Raw genomic sequence first — 12500 nt, forward strand, 5'->3', positions numbered from 1 at the left:
CTGACTCACCAGCCATTGTTCTGTGCAAGTGGGAGATGGTTTCGGTTTTCAAGCAAAGCTCAAGTGAAGCATGGGGTGAGGATAAGAGAACAGACTGAGGAAGAGTGGTGGGAGGAGGTATGCCCGGGTTGTGGCCCTTTTGCCTGGAGGCTTGTATGTGGTTTTGTTGGTTTACTGCCTGTCAGCGCTGATCTTTATTAAACTCTGGGGAAAAACGTAGTCAGATGCCGTGGCCTTATTATGGAGAGGAGGTCGGTCAGCTGCAGAGCAGGGAGAAGCAGACCTTCTTATGTGGATAAAGCCCCTCTGCTGCCCTTAAAGATCTAAGTTTGTCCCTGTCCTCACACTATCCATGATGAAAACCACCGCAGACCATCTAAGTGAATGGGTCTCTGGGTTGATGGAGAGTGTCATCACATGCAGTGCATGCCCACAGGCTGATGGAAACAACTTCAACCTTGGCCAATTGTAGATGATAGGACAGGGAGAAAGATGGCAAAAATCACACAAAAGCTCTTTTTCAAACTAGAAATCACAACATTTACCGGGCACCTTTTCTTTATTTAGACAAAGTGGAGCTCTATCGATTCATTTTGCATAAAGCGCTCAACGATGTACTGATGTGGAGTTGACTTAAATCACAAGAAGGTCACAACGATTTGAAATGCATGAGGTGCCTCGCACGCCGAAAGGCACGCTTCACTGAAAAAAATATTCCATTTGAGCCCATTTCCTGTGCAGAGAACGACCCTGCTGCCCACGGTGGCAGAAAAACAAATGAAGAAAAATTGGACCAATGTGCATCTATGATGACAACAAAAATGGAAGTGAGATAGTGCCGCATAAATATATTTTTAGCAATTCTGCTTGTGTGATTTATTTTGTGAGTCAACAGCGCACTTTGGACAGACTAAATCCACATTTCTCATGGCAAAAAAGGCTTCCCTCCTCCTTAATGCTGCAGAGTATTCATTTAACTAACAGTTTAACCATTCTTCCCTCACATTTTACTGTCAAAGTGTGAAGTGGGTTCCCCTAAACACAGCAGAATACTTTGGGGTGAAAGTTGCCTTTAACCAGTAATAGCAAATAAAATCTGGTCTGAGCACAAAACTCCTCAAAATACTGTATGTCACAGAAAAACATTTTTTAGGGGCACTAGGAGGCCCTAACCGTTTTAGGGTCTCTGAAACCCTGCTTTATACTATAGATTACCAGGCAGTTCTTGCCTCACTAGACTTTGCACCAGTCTTGTTGACACATTACACATTCAGGTACTTTGTGTAAAATCAGGACCACACAGAAAAGTCCTCTCATTTACTTGTTATGGTCTTCACTGGTGCCCCGACAGGATGCGACATGAGCCGTCTAGTTTACTCTGCATGGGACTCTGTTGACCCTCACCACACACCACAAGTCTATAAGTCTCAAAGAGAGTGGTCCCCAATAAAGCCGCAGGGGCCCAGTCTAAATCCTGTGCCTGAGGGCCGGCGTTCCCACAGGTAGCCGGGTTCTCCCTTGACAGCCAAGTTGGAGAAGTACAAGAACAGCTGCTGGTCTTGCCCCGGGTGGGCGGAGGGCATTAAAGCAGATTACATCCTTAGGATAAAAGAAACACATCCAGCGGTGTAATTCCTCTTTGCCCGCCGTCCTCTACTCCCCTTTGCTCTTACTCAACACTTCCCCCACTCTATGACGTGCTCTTGAAAACAGACGACTCAAGCTCAGATCCATTCAAGGATATTTGAGGGCTGGAAGGCCTGCAGCGAGCGCCAACACTGATTAGATATCAGGTGAAGCTTTTAGTGGCACAGCAGTCCTGTGGGTTACACACCATTAAGTTTAACCACTACCTGCTCCGAGGCACACATCACAATGACCCAGGATGTCACACGAGTGTGCTACTCTACAAACTGTGAGAACGCCGTCAGCGGAACAGAGAGCGGCGCTTTCGGCACATCCCATTAAACAGATATTTGCGCCAAACCTGTAATAGGACTGTTTTAAGACCATGCAACAGGATTAGGCTACGCATGTGTTTGTTTAGAGTGTGCAACTTTTACCATCGTACCACTGCAGAGACATTTGGTGCACAATAATAATGTCATAACAATGATCGAAAGTCAGAACACGTATGGTTTAATCGCCATGTTTATTCAGAGCTGACACAAATTATATGATAATAGAAGATAATCAAATAAAAATGGAAAAAATATATTTTAAAAATATATATTTAACCAGAGAAGATTTGATCCAGCCTATGCAATTCACACAATGTTGCATTTGATATTAAAAATCCAAATCACAGTCTTAACTAAATAATAAAGCAGTCCCTCAAGGATTTTACAGGGTCTTTGTGGCAGCTTTTTCAGAAAGTTGAAGAGCAAATGTTGAGATGTTTTGAGGTGCATTCTTTTTTCAAAATATTAAATTAACTTGTGATATTATACATTTGCTATCAATGTTTTAACTGTTTATAGCAACATTATCATAAAAAAGCACAGGATTTTAACAAAAAATACTGTATTTATGTTTCACTCATTTTGTAGCACACAGACTTAAAAGTATTGTACTGTGTTATATTGAAAATACTTATTTCCAAAAGGAAAAAAAAATTAGAAGAAAGAAACCCAAAACAAAACTACAACAACAAACTAGTAATAAAAGATAAAAATAACAACATAGTGATGTTTCAAACATGTTTTCAGTTACATGTTTACAATTTCACATTTAAACATGTCCGTAAAGGACTCGGAAGAAGCAGAGTTTATTCAACTCTACCCCTTTCCTGTCTGGATATAATTTCTAACACAAGTGTTCACTTCCTTTTTTTGATGTTAAACAAAACAACAATGAATGAACAAAAAAATAGATATCAACACAGTTCACATATATAGGTAATTAATTTACTGTAAAGTTCAAATAATTTACTGAATATGTGATGGATTATGTGCTATTTATCAATCAAGTTCAAGATTTGTATCAGTATTCTTCCTCTTTGTACTTTGTAAACACTTTGAGTTTAACAATCTCCTACATCTATTAGTAGTTTGACTTCTTTACTTCATCCATTCCATAATTTTACTACACATACTGCTATGCTAAAGGTTTTAAGTGTTGTGTGGGCATACAGATATTTAAAGTTAAATTTTTCTCTCTGGTTATATTTCTCCTCTTTTGTTGAAAATAATTGTTCTACATTGTTGGGTAACAGGTTATAGTTTGCTCAGTGCATAATTGTAGCTGTTTGAAAATGCACCAGATCTTTAAATTTCAATATGTTTTATTCAACAAATAAAGGGTTTGATTGTTCTCGAAAACCAATATTGTATTAATGGGACTGACCTTTGTTGTAACCCATTTCATAAATTAGGTGAAAAGTTTCAAAAAGTAGACACTGGATAGCATTAAAAGCACTTACTTATTGTGAAATTACTGTACTGTTTTGATGATTAGTTGGAGAAAAAAACACCACCACAGGCAATCTTTGGTGGTGTCTGCAAGTTGTGAACACTCATTCTCAGTGAATGTTTTATGCTTAAAAAGTGTCCGTCCATTAATTTATGGTCCAACTCATTCCCCACTGCACATTACCGCCATTTTTAACAAATGAATTGGCAAGGTTGCATCATCATGACTTCCTGGCTGGACTGATAAAGGAAGGATCTTATGACATTTTGTCCCTTTGGGTCACGAAGTAAATAAGTTAATCTATCTAAGATTCGGTTAAAGGCTGCTATCACTCAATGTATTTTCCTGTGATACATAACAGTGCAATTACATCATGCCAATAATTTCAACATTCCTGCACGCAAATCACTTTAGACTGCCTGACTTTGATCCTTTGTGACATATGTATCTGCAGAATCAATTCAGCATGTCTTTTCTTCATGACTGCATGGTGGTAACATGCAAGGCAAGTAGTAAAGAGACAATAAAAACAACGCAGCATACTTCAAAGACATCCATCAGGCAACTTACTTGAACAACACGATACAGTCAGCAAAGGTTTTAAAGTTGGACCGACCGAGGGTGCTACGTTGTTTGGAGGAGTGAGCTTGAGAGGTCTGCATGTGTATTCCCTTAAAATGAGCAGCCACGTCTGAGAGCATCTAGCATCTGTTGCCTCATGAGGAGCTTACAGAGACAGATGTCAGACTGCCTGCCTTATGAGATTCAGGCCTCTCCTCCCTTTTGACCATCAGAGAACTGCTGACTGAAAATGCAAATAGGTTTTACCCTTCAGTGACACTTTCAACACGAGACCAACTGTCCAGGCTATCACAGCATTTCTCTTGTGCAGAATTCCAGAAGAATCTAAACGAACCAATTTCATGACTTTACGATTTTAATGTAGCTTTTCATCTGAAATTGCATCAAAATTAAGGCCTGATCCAAATACTTCCCCCTCCGCCTTGTCTTAGTTGTAATCACTAGTGTCTAATAACTTGGTTTTGCCCGTTCACCTCAATCAAGTGATGTCCGAAGTCTCCATCAGGCAAGGGGAGAGGGACAAGAGTTAGGACCGCATAGCCCTAAAAACGAAGTGAGCTCAGATACCTCCTGAGACGACGAGTGCTATGCAGTTAACACATGAATCAGAAGAGTGTGAGTTAAAAATGGATACAAATAATAAGTTAAGTAGTGGATTTCATAAAACCTAGCCAGAATCTAAGTGTAATCACTTCCATCAATGAAACACTTTTCACATACTATAAGTTGATGTGCCATAATTTGCAGAAAATGTCTTCTCAAATGTGTAACTGTCTTCTTCTTGATGTAGACAGGTGAACGATGACAAAAAAAGACCAAGCAAAGCCGAACATCGCGTGCCACGGCATCTTGAAAGTAAACAAGCAGGTACTTAACACTTCTACAGAGCTAAAAATATTCTGTGGCGTACCTCAGGGTTCAATACTTGGATCCAAATTGTTCAATCTCTATATAAATTACAAACCCCGTTTTCATATGAGTTGGGTAATTGTGTTAGATGTAAATATAAATGGAATACAATGATTTGCAAATCCTTTTCAACCCATATTCAATTGAATGCACTACAAAAACAAGATATTTGATGTTCAAACTCATAAACTTTATTTTTATTTTGCAAATAATAATCAACTTAGAATTTAATGGCTGTAACACGTGCCAAAGTAGTTGGGAAAGGGCATGTTCACCACTGTGTTACATCACTTTTTCTCTTGACAACACTCAATAAACGTTTGGGGACTGAGGAAACTAATTGTTGAAGCTTTGAAAGTGGAATTATTTCTCGTTCTTGTTTTATATAGAGCTTCAGTCGTTCAACAGTCCGGGGTCTCCGCTGTCATATTTTACGCTTCATAATGCGCCACACATTTTCGATGGGAGACAGGTCTGGACTGTGGGCGGGCCAGTAAAGTATCCGCACTCTTTTTTTACGAAGCCACGCTGTTGTAACACGTGCTGAATGTGGCTTGGCATTGTCTTGCTGAAATAAGCAGGGGCGTCCATGAAAAAGACAGCGCTTAGATGGCAGCATATGTTGTTCCAAAACCTGTATGCCTGAGCATTTTTTAGGAAGCTGTTTTTATACCCAATCATGGACACCACCTGTTCCCAATTAGCCTGCACACCTGTGGGATGTTCCAAATAAGTGTTTGATGAGCATTCCTCAACTTTATCAGTATTTATTGCCAACTTTCTCAACTTCTTTGTCACATGTTTTTTTTTTCAGTTTGAACATCAAATATGTTGTCTTTGTAGCATATTCAACTGAATATGGGTTGAAAAGGATTTGCAAATCATTGTATTCCGTTTATATTTACATCTAACACAATTTCCCAACTCATATGGCAACAGGGTTTGTAAATTTGTAAAGTTACAAAGGACTTAAAGTTAGTATTATTTGCGGATGACACAACTGTGTTTTGTTCAGGAGAGAACACATGGAAGATAATACAAATAATGACAGAAGACATGAACAAATTAAAAAGATGGTTTGACAAAAACAGACTATCTTTGAATCTCAATAAGACTAAAATAATGTTATTTGGTAACAGTAGAAGAGAAAGTCAAACACAAATACAAATAGACTGAGTAGACATTGAAAACCACATTTTGGGGTATTGCAATAGACGATAAAATGAACTGGAAATCTCATGTAAAAAATATACAACATATAGTAGCAAGAAACACGTCAATAATGAACAAAGCAAAACATGTTCTAGACCAAAAATCACTTTATATTCTTTACTGCTCACTAGTGTTACCATATCTGAGTTATTGTGTAGAAATATGGGGAAACAACTACAAATGTGTTACAAAAAAGATCAATTGGGATAATACATAATGTTGGATATAGAGAACATACAAACTCTTTATTTATTGAATCATAAATATTAAAATTCAACGATTCGGTGCATTTGCAAACAGCTTAAGTTATGTACAAAGCAAACTATAACCTGCTACTACCAAAGACTGTACAACAATTCTTCTCAACAAAAGAGGAGAAATATGACCTTAGAGCAGTGGTTCTCAAACTTTTTTCAGTGATGTACCCCCTGTGAATATTTTTTTAATTCAAGTATCCCCTAATCAGAGCAAAGCATTTTTGGTTGAAAAAAAGAGATAAAGAAGTAAAATACAGCACTATGTTTCGGCAATCTTCACATAAATCAGTTTCTGATTTATCAAATTGTATAACAGTGCAAAATATTGCTCATTTGTAGTGGTCTTTCTTGAACTATTTGGAAAAAAAGGTATAAAGATTACTAAAAACTTGTTGAAAAATAAACAAGTGATTCAATTATATATAAAGATTTCTACACATAGAAGTAATCATCAACTTAAAGTGCCCTCTTTGGGGATTGTAATATGGATCCATCTGTTAAAGTTAAGTTAAAGTTAAAGTACCAATGATCGTCACACACATTTGGTGTGGTGAAATGTGTCCTCTGCATTTGGTTAGCGCCTTGCATGGCAACTCCCTCCATCAGTGTGTGTGTGTGTGTGTGTGTGTGTGTGTGAGTAGGTGAATGTGGGAGTAGTGTCAAAGCGCTTTGAGTACCTTGAAGGTAGAAAAGGAAATCTTTAACATCAATATTTATGGAATATGTCCACAAAAAATCTAGCTGTCAACACTGAATATTGCATTGTTGCATTTCTTTTCAGTTTATGAACTTACATTCATATTTTGTTGAAGTATTATTCAATAAATATATTTATAAAGGATTTTTTGAATTGTTGCAATTTTTAGAATATTTTTAAAAAATCTTGTGTACCCCTTGGCATACTTTCAAGTACCCCCAGGGGTACGCGTACCCCCATTTGGGAACCACTGCCTTAGAGGAACATCTAATTAAGAGACTGTTCAAACTACAAGTGTTCACAAAGTCCACAGAACAAGAATTATGATGAACAACTTGAACCCCTTCTTTTTCCTTTTTTTTTATTGAGACCAAAATTATTTATGTATTTAATATTTGTTTACTTACGATGATATATTATTTGTTTATTATTTATTTGTTCACTGTTCTGTTACAGAGAAAAAGAAAATGGGATTAAATTGCTATGGTATGAAAAAGGGTAGGATTAAAAAAACTCAGCTTCTTCCTACTCCGTTTCGGACGTGCTGTCATGAAACAATATGTGAAAATATGTGATGAATTACATTGTATTGAATGCACGTTCTAAATAACCTGAAACTGAACTGAACTGAAACATTTGTTGCATCTGAGTATTGTCACCGGCAGCAAACGGCGAGGGTTGAGGTCATAGCGAGACTAGAGCGACGGCCAAATTCCTAAGTGCGTATTTTCAACACTTTGCCATGGTACTAGATTGTAAGGGCCAGGAGTGAGGGTTAAGACAAGGGGAACTGGTTAAGAGGAAGAATTTGGATTGAGCCTAAAGCTGTCATCAACCATCTATGACTATGATAAGCCCACACGACGGACCCATTTATCAGCCAAGAGTGCTTCTAGCTGCCCTTACTGTAAAAGTGTCATTGCGTAAAGGTTTCACAGGACAAAGCTTTAGTGCACGTGAGTATGTTGTCCCCTCGTGTGGCTGCGTCTCGACGCCGCATCTATCCATCACTCCGGCCTTTCGCCACTTGGTCAGTTAATTACCCTTTCCTGTTCACTCACGCACATAAAGAAAACAAGCCCCTTCCAGACTGTTTGGACAGACTTCCATTCTCTCTCCCCACCTTTTCTGACCTCTTTTGCTCCCCTCGGCAAGGCTGAGGCATTATTTACTGTCTCTTTCATCCACTTTAAAAGGGGGTAATAGTGCTAGGGAGGAATAGACATCTGCTTGTTAGAGCAACATGGTTTGCTAAAAAGCAAACAGGTTTTTTTTAACGTTATGTATCACATTCTATATTATAGCAGTAAAAATGTATTTTTTTATTTACTATCCTTACATGTAGGGCTGTGTTTACATCCTGTTACCAAATAACCTTTGTCCCCCTCCCCTTCCTTCAGCCAGCAGACCGAGCTGTGGAAACAAACGGAGATGGGAAAATAATGAAAGATTCAACAGGCAAGCTGGTGAGACGGGTGCCAGGTGTTGCAGTAAACTGCAGGTGAAAGTGAGGACAGATGGAGAGTTGAAGAGGGCGGCAGAGGTGTTCAAAACCCCTCTTAATGCACATATGATGGAGCAGTATGTAGAAATATGAATCCTAAGAATATTAAAAAGCGAATATACAGCTTATTTGCCATGCATCTGGAAAGTCCTCTGATGCGGTTTCAAAGTAAACCCGAATTCAGTATTCCAAACCACCCATTGGAGCCTGTTGAAAGGTCTATTTGAAATGAAGAGCCCACTTTAAAACACTCGCCACAAAGTACAGAATCCAGACTCAAAAGTGTCTTCCAAGCCACTACTTCAACCCCCCTCCAGTGATGACAGCCACCTGCCTCTCCTCTGTCTCAGCTGTCACAGTAGTGTGTGTTGGAGTTTGTTTTGGAGGCGACGGGGGTCTAACTGGAAATATTACCACTTTACAATAACTTATTTGGAGAGAAAACAGGTCATGGGGCTGTGCAAAGTGTGGACCTTAACAGCCCGTGGCACATTCTTGAAAACATTTTTTTTTTAACCTTTAAAAAAGTGGAATATAAGAGCAAACAGGTCAAATGTAATGAGAAAACATCGCTATCTTTCTAATAACAGAAAGCTGCAATGTAGGCAGTTTTTTTCTTTAAAGCGGTAATTTCTCAAAATATAATAATGTTATTGTGAATTATGGATCTATTCAAGGCTCAGATTATTTCACATAAAAAAAATATTTTTTATATACTTTTTAGGGCGAAGTGTGTTCGCCATACATTTTTTTTGACAAAAACGGCAAAAAAACAAACCTGAGAAAATAATAAAAACCAATCACCGGATAAATATTAAGTGGATTTTTAAGAGACCCCCCCTTGAAATTAGATGCTGCATCTCAATGGGCTAATCAAAGACTTAAGCATTGAAAGTGAAAAAAATATCTAAGACTTACCGTATTTTTCGGATTATAGGTCACTCCGGAGTATACGTCGCACCGGCCGAAAATGCATAATAAAGAAGGAAAGAAACATATATACGTCGCACTAGAGTAAAAAGTCACATTTTGGGGGGAAATTTAATTGAGTGTGAATGTTGTCTGTCTATCTGCGTTGGCCCTGCGATGAGGTGGCGACTTGTCCAGGGTGTACACCGCCTTCTGCCCGATTGTAGCTGAGATAGGCGCTAGCGCCCCCCGCCACCCCAAAAGAGAACAAGCGGTAGAAATGGATGGATGGATGGATGGATGGAAAATCCAACACCAAGAATAGACATTTGAAAGGCAATTCAAAATAAATGAAGAATATTGAACAACACGCTGAAGAAGTGTACGTTATATGACGCATAAATAACCAACGGAGAACGTGCGTGGTATGTTAATGTAACATATTATGGTAAGAGTCATTCAAATAACTATAACATATGCTTCCTCTTGTTGTTTACTGCTGCATATTTCACTACGTCCAGCTTGTAATCTTCAGTACATGATTTCCTTTTCGGTGCCATTTTTGTTCAGCCCTTCTCAGTTTTTATAAGTTACCGCCAACGATGAAATGATCAATTTTAATAGCTACGGCAGAAGCATATAGCATATAGCAGTTAGCATTCCATGACCCACAATGCATTTCTGCCATGACCCTCACCCGCCGAATTCTTATTGGTTGACGTGTATGTGACGATTGCTGACATTTTCTTCGTCTCTTCCGCGAATGAGAAAAATAATATTTGATATTTTACGGTAATGTGTGAATAATTTCACACATAAGTCGCTCCGGAGTATATGTCGCTCCCCCGACCAAACTATGAAAAAAACTGCGACTTATAGTCCGAAAAATACGGTAACGCCTTTATGAGTGGGGCCCTTTTATATCCCCAATACTTTTAGTGTGACTCTTTTCTGGTGTCATTGCTCATAAAAATAATTAAAATCAATGTTTGACGTATCTAAGGCTCCAGTTAATTGCTTCCCATCAAATATTCCACTTTGAAATTATTCCGTGGGAAAATAATTTGAAGTTAAACATGAGATTTAGGCATTGAATAAAAAATATATGTGATTTGTTTTTAACATTTTAATGACTGAGACCCCTGCGGGTCCCCGAGCCCAAACTTAAAGTGAGCCCTAAAGGTACAAAAAAATCGACTGGTATATATTGTATTGGCTTTAAAAATTTAAAAATATCAAAATGGCGCCCGCATGCTTTGATTTTTTTCACTGCGTGCCCTCAGTGAAGCAAATCTCTACTAAAGCTCCACCCATGACACCATCTCCACACATACTTTAAAAAAGTGTGCATATTAGATGGATAGATAGATAGATAGATAGATAGATAGATAGATAGATAGATAGATAGATAGATAGATAGATAGATAGATAGATAGATAGATAGATAGATAGATAGATAGATAGATAGATAGATAGATAGATAGATAGATAGATAGATAGATAGATAGATAGTACTTTATTGATTCCTTCAGGAGAGTTCCGTCAAGAAAATTAAAATTCCAGCAGCAGTGTACAGAATTGAGATCAAATTTAAAAAGTAAAAAGTAAATAATGGGTGTATAAATGGAAATAAATTAGAAAATATTACAATAAGAGTAAAAATAAAAAGCAACAATAACAATAAAAATATACCAGTAAAAATAAGAATACTACAAGAGAAACTATGCAGTAGTGAGCATTTTATGGAAATGTATTGCACTTTTGATTGCACTGTTTTTTGTTGCAGTTTATTTCAGTATTGTGATTTTTTTGCACCCCCTGTCATCCAAGTACCGCCCCTTTCCCCCAGAGAGGAACTTTACAGTCTGATGGCGTGTTGTATCACTCTATTCTAGTAATGCAAAAGTGTTCACTTATGCTCAAACTAAATTAATTGTATCAGTATCAAACATTGTCTATATCTAATGACTTAGAAACCTTAGTGTATGCAACAGCATATGAAATCAGTCAGTTTTAGAGCAACGTCTTCATTTCAGAAACATAATCTTAAACATATGGATTGTGAACAGTGCATATTTTTCTCATTTTATATAATGACAGCAACATTTCACAGAAGGCACACATAAAAGAGGCACTGTTTTGTCTCAGAAAATAAAGTGGTATAAAAGTGATGACAACGGAAATGTTGAGTATCCTTCAACAAGAATTCCTCTCCAATATCCAGTGAGAATGAACACTGCAGCAATTATAGAACGCTGGCAAGCAGAGTAGAGAACAACAGTCACGTTTTCAGTTACTGCTGCAGATTCAAGCTCCCCTTTTCTCTCTCCTTATGGAAGGACTGTTAGCTCACGTCCACTGTGACACCAACATACAGTCACATGGAAAAAATTAGGATACTCCATTGGGTATTTGTTTGTCTCTTCTATTATTGAATTGCTGCACACAAAAGGGAAAACAATTGGCAAAACACGCACCCTTACTGGGTTGTCTGTGCTATTATATTTCCCGACAAATACACTGCATGGTAGCATTGTTTCTCCATCCAAAAGTTTGACCCCCAGTGAAAGTTCTCACATATCTCAATGCGCTCTGCAAAACAGGCACAGTAACAAGATTGGTTTTGTGGTCACGGTTTTCAGTTCTGTTCAGTGTACATCGGTGTTCTTTTTAGCACCCCAGAATCTTATACATCTCAGTGAACCACCATTTCCATATATCAGTTGTGGTTCTCAAGTTGAAAATGATTTCTAACCACATTTTATACCATGAACATAAAGTCAAGCCCATTTATCAGACCTTGTGATATTACATTGGGGATCGGGTGCTTTTGCTCACTTTTTCCACACTTTGTACAACACAAATGCCTCTACAACTCTTCTGCTTCACATTCACCTCACGATGCCCACACCTATAATCAGACCTACACATACACGCTCAAAACTGACTTGAAACAAAAAAAACAACTATGATCCGAACAACACACATCAACCAAATGGTTCAGATGTCTTTCATTAGC

The 12500-nt window shown here is 38.0% G+C and overlaps 1 protein-coding gene across 4 annotated transcripts in view; it reads right to left on the reverse strand.

Annotated features, from left to right (window-relative positions):
- The window catches only part of kif26ab (kinesin family member 26Ab), a 165121-nt gene that overhangs the window by 85698 nt on the left and 66923 nt on the right, over positions 1 to 12500 (reverse strand). Inside the window, exon 1 of one of the 4 annotated variants that reach the window (XM_061895272.1) lies at positions 3982 to 4116. The exons of the other annotated variants lie outside the window; for them this stretch is intronic. The gene's annotated coding sequence lies outside the window, so the exon portion shown is untranslated. Of the gene's footprint in view, positions 1 to 3981; positions 4117 to 12500 lie in introns of those variants that run through there. 4 annotated transcript variants of the gene reach the window in all.

Source organism: Nerophis ophidion, linkage group LG03 (genome assembly GCF_033978795.1).
Source record: "Nerophis ophidion isolate RoL-2023_Sa linkage group LG03, RoL_Noph_v1.0, whole genome shotgun sequence".
Taxonomy (NCBI): domain Eukaryota; kingdom Metazoa; phylum Chordata; class Actinopteri; order Syngnathiformes; family Syngnathidae; genus Nerophis; species Nerophis ophidion.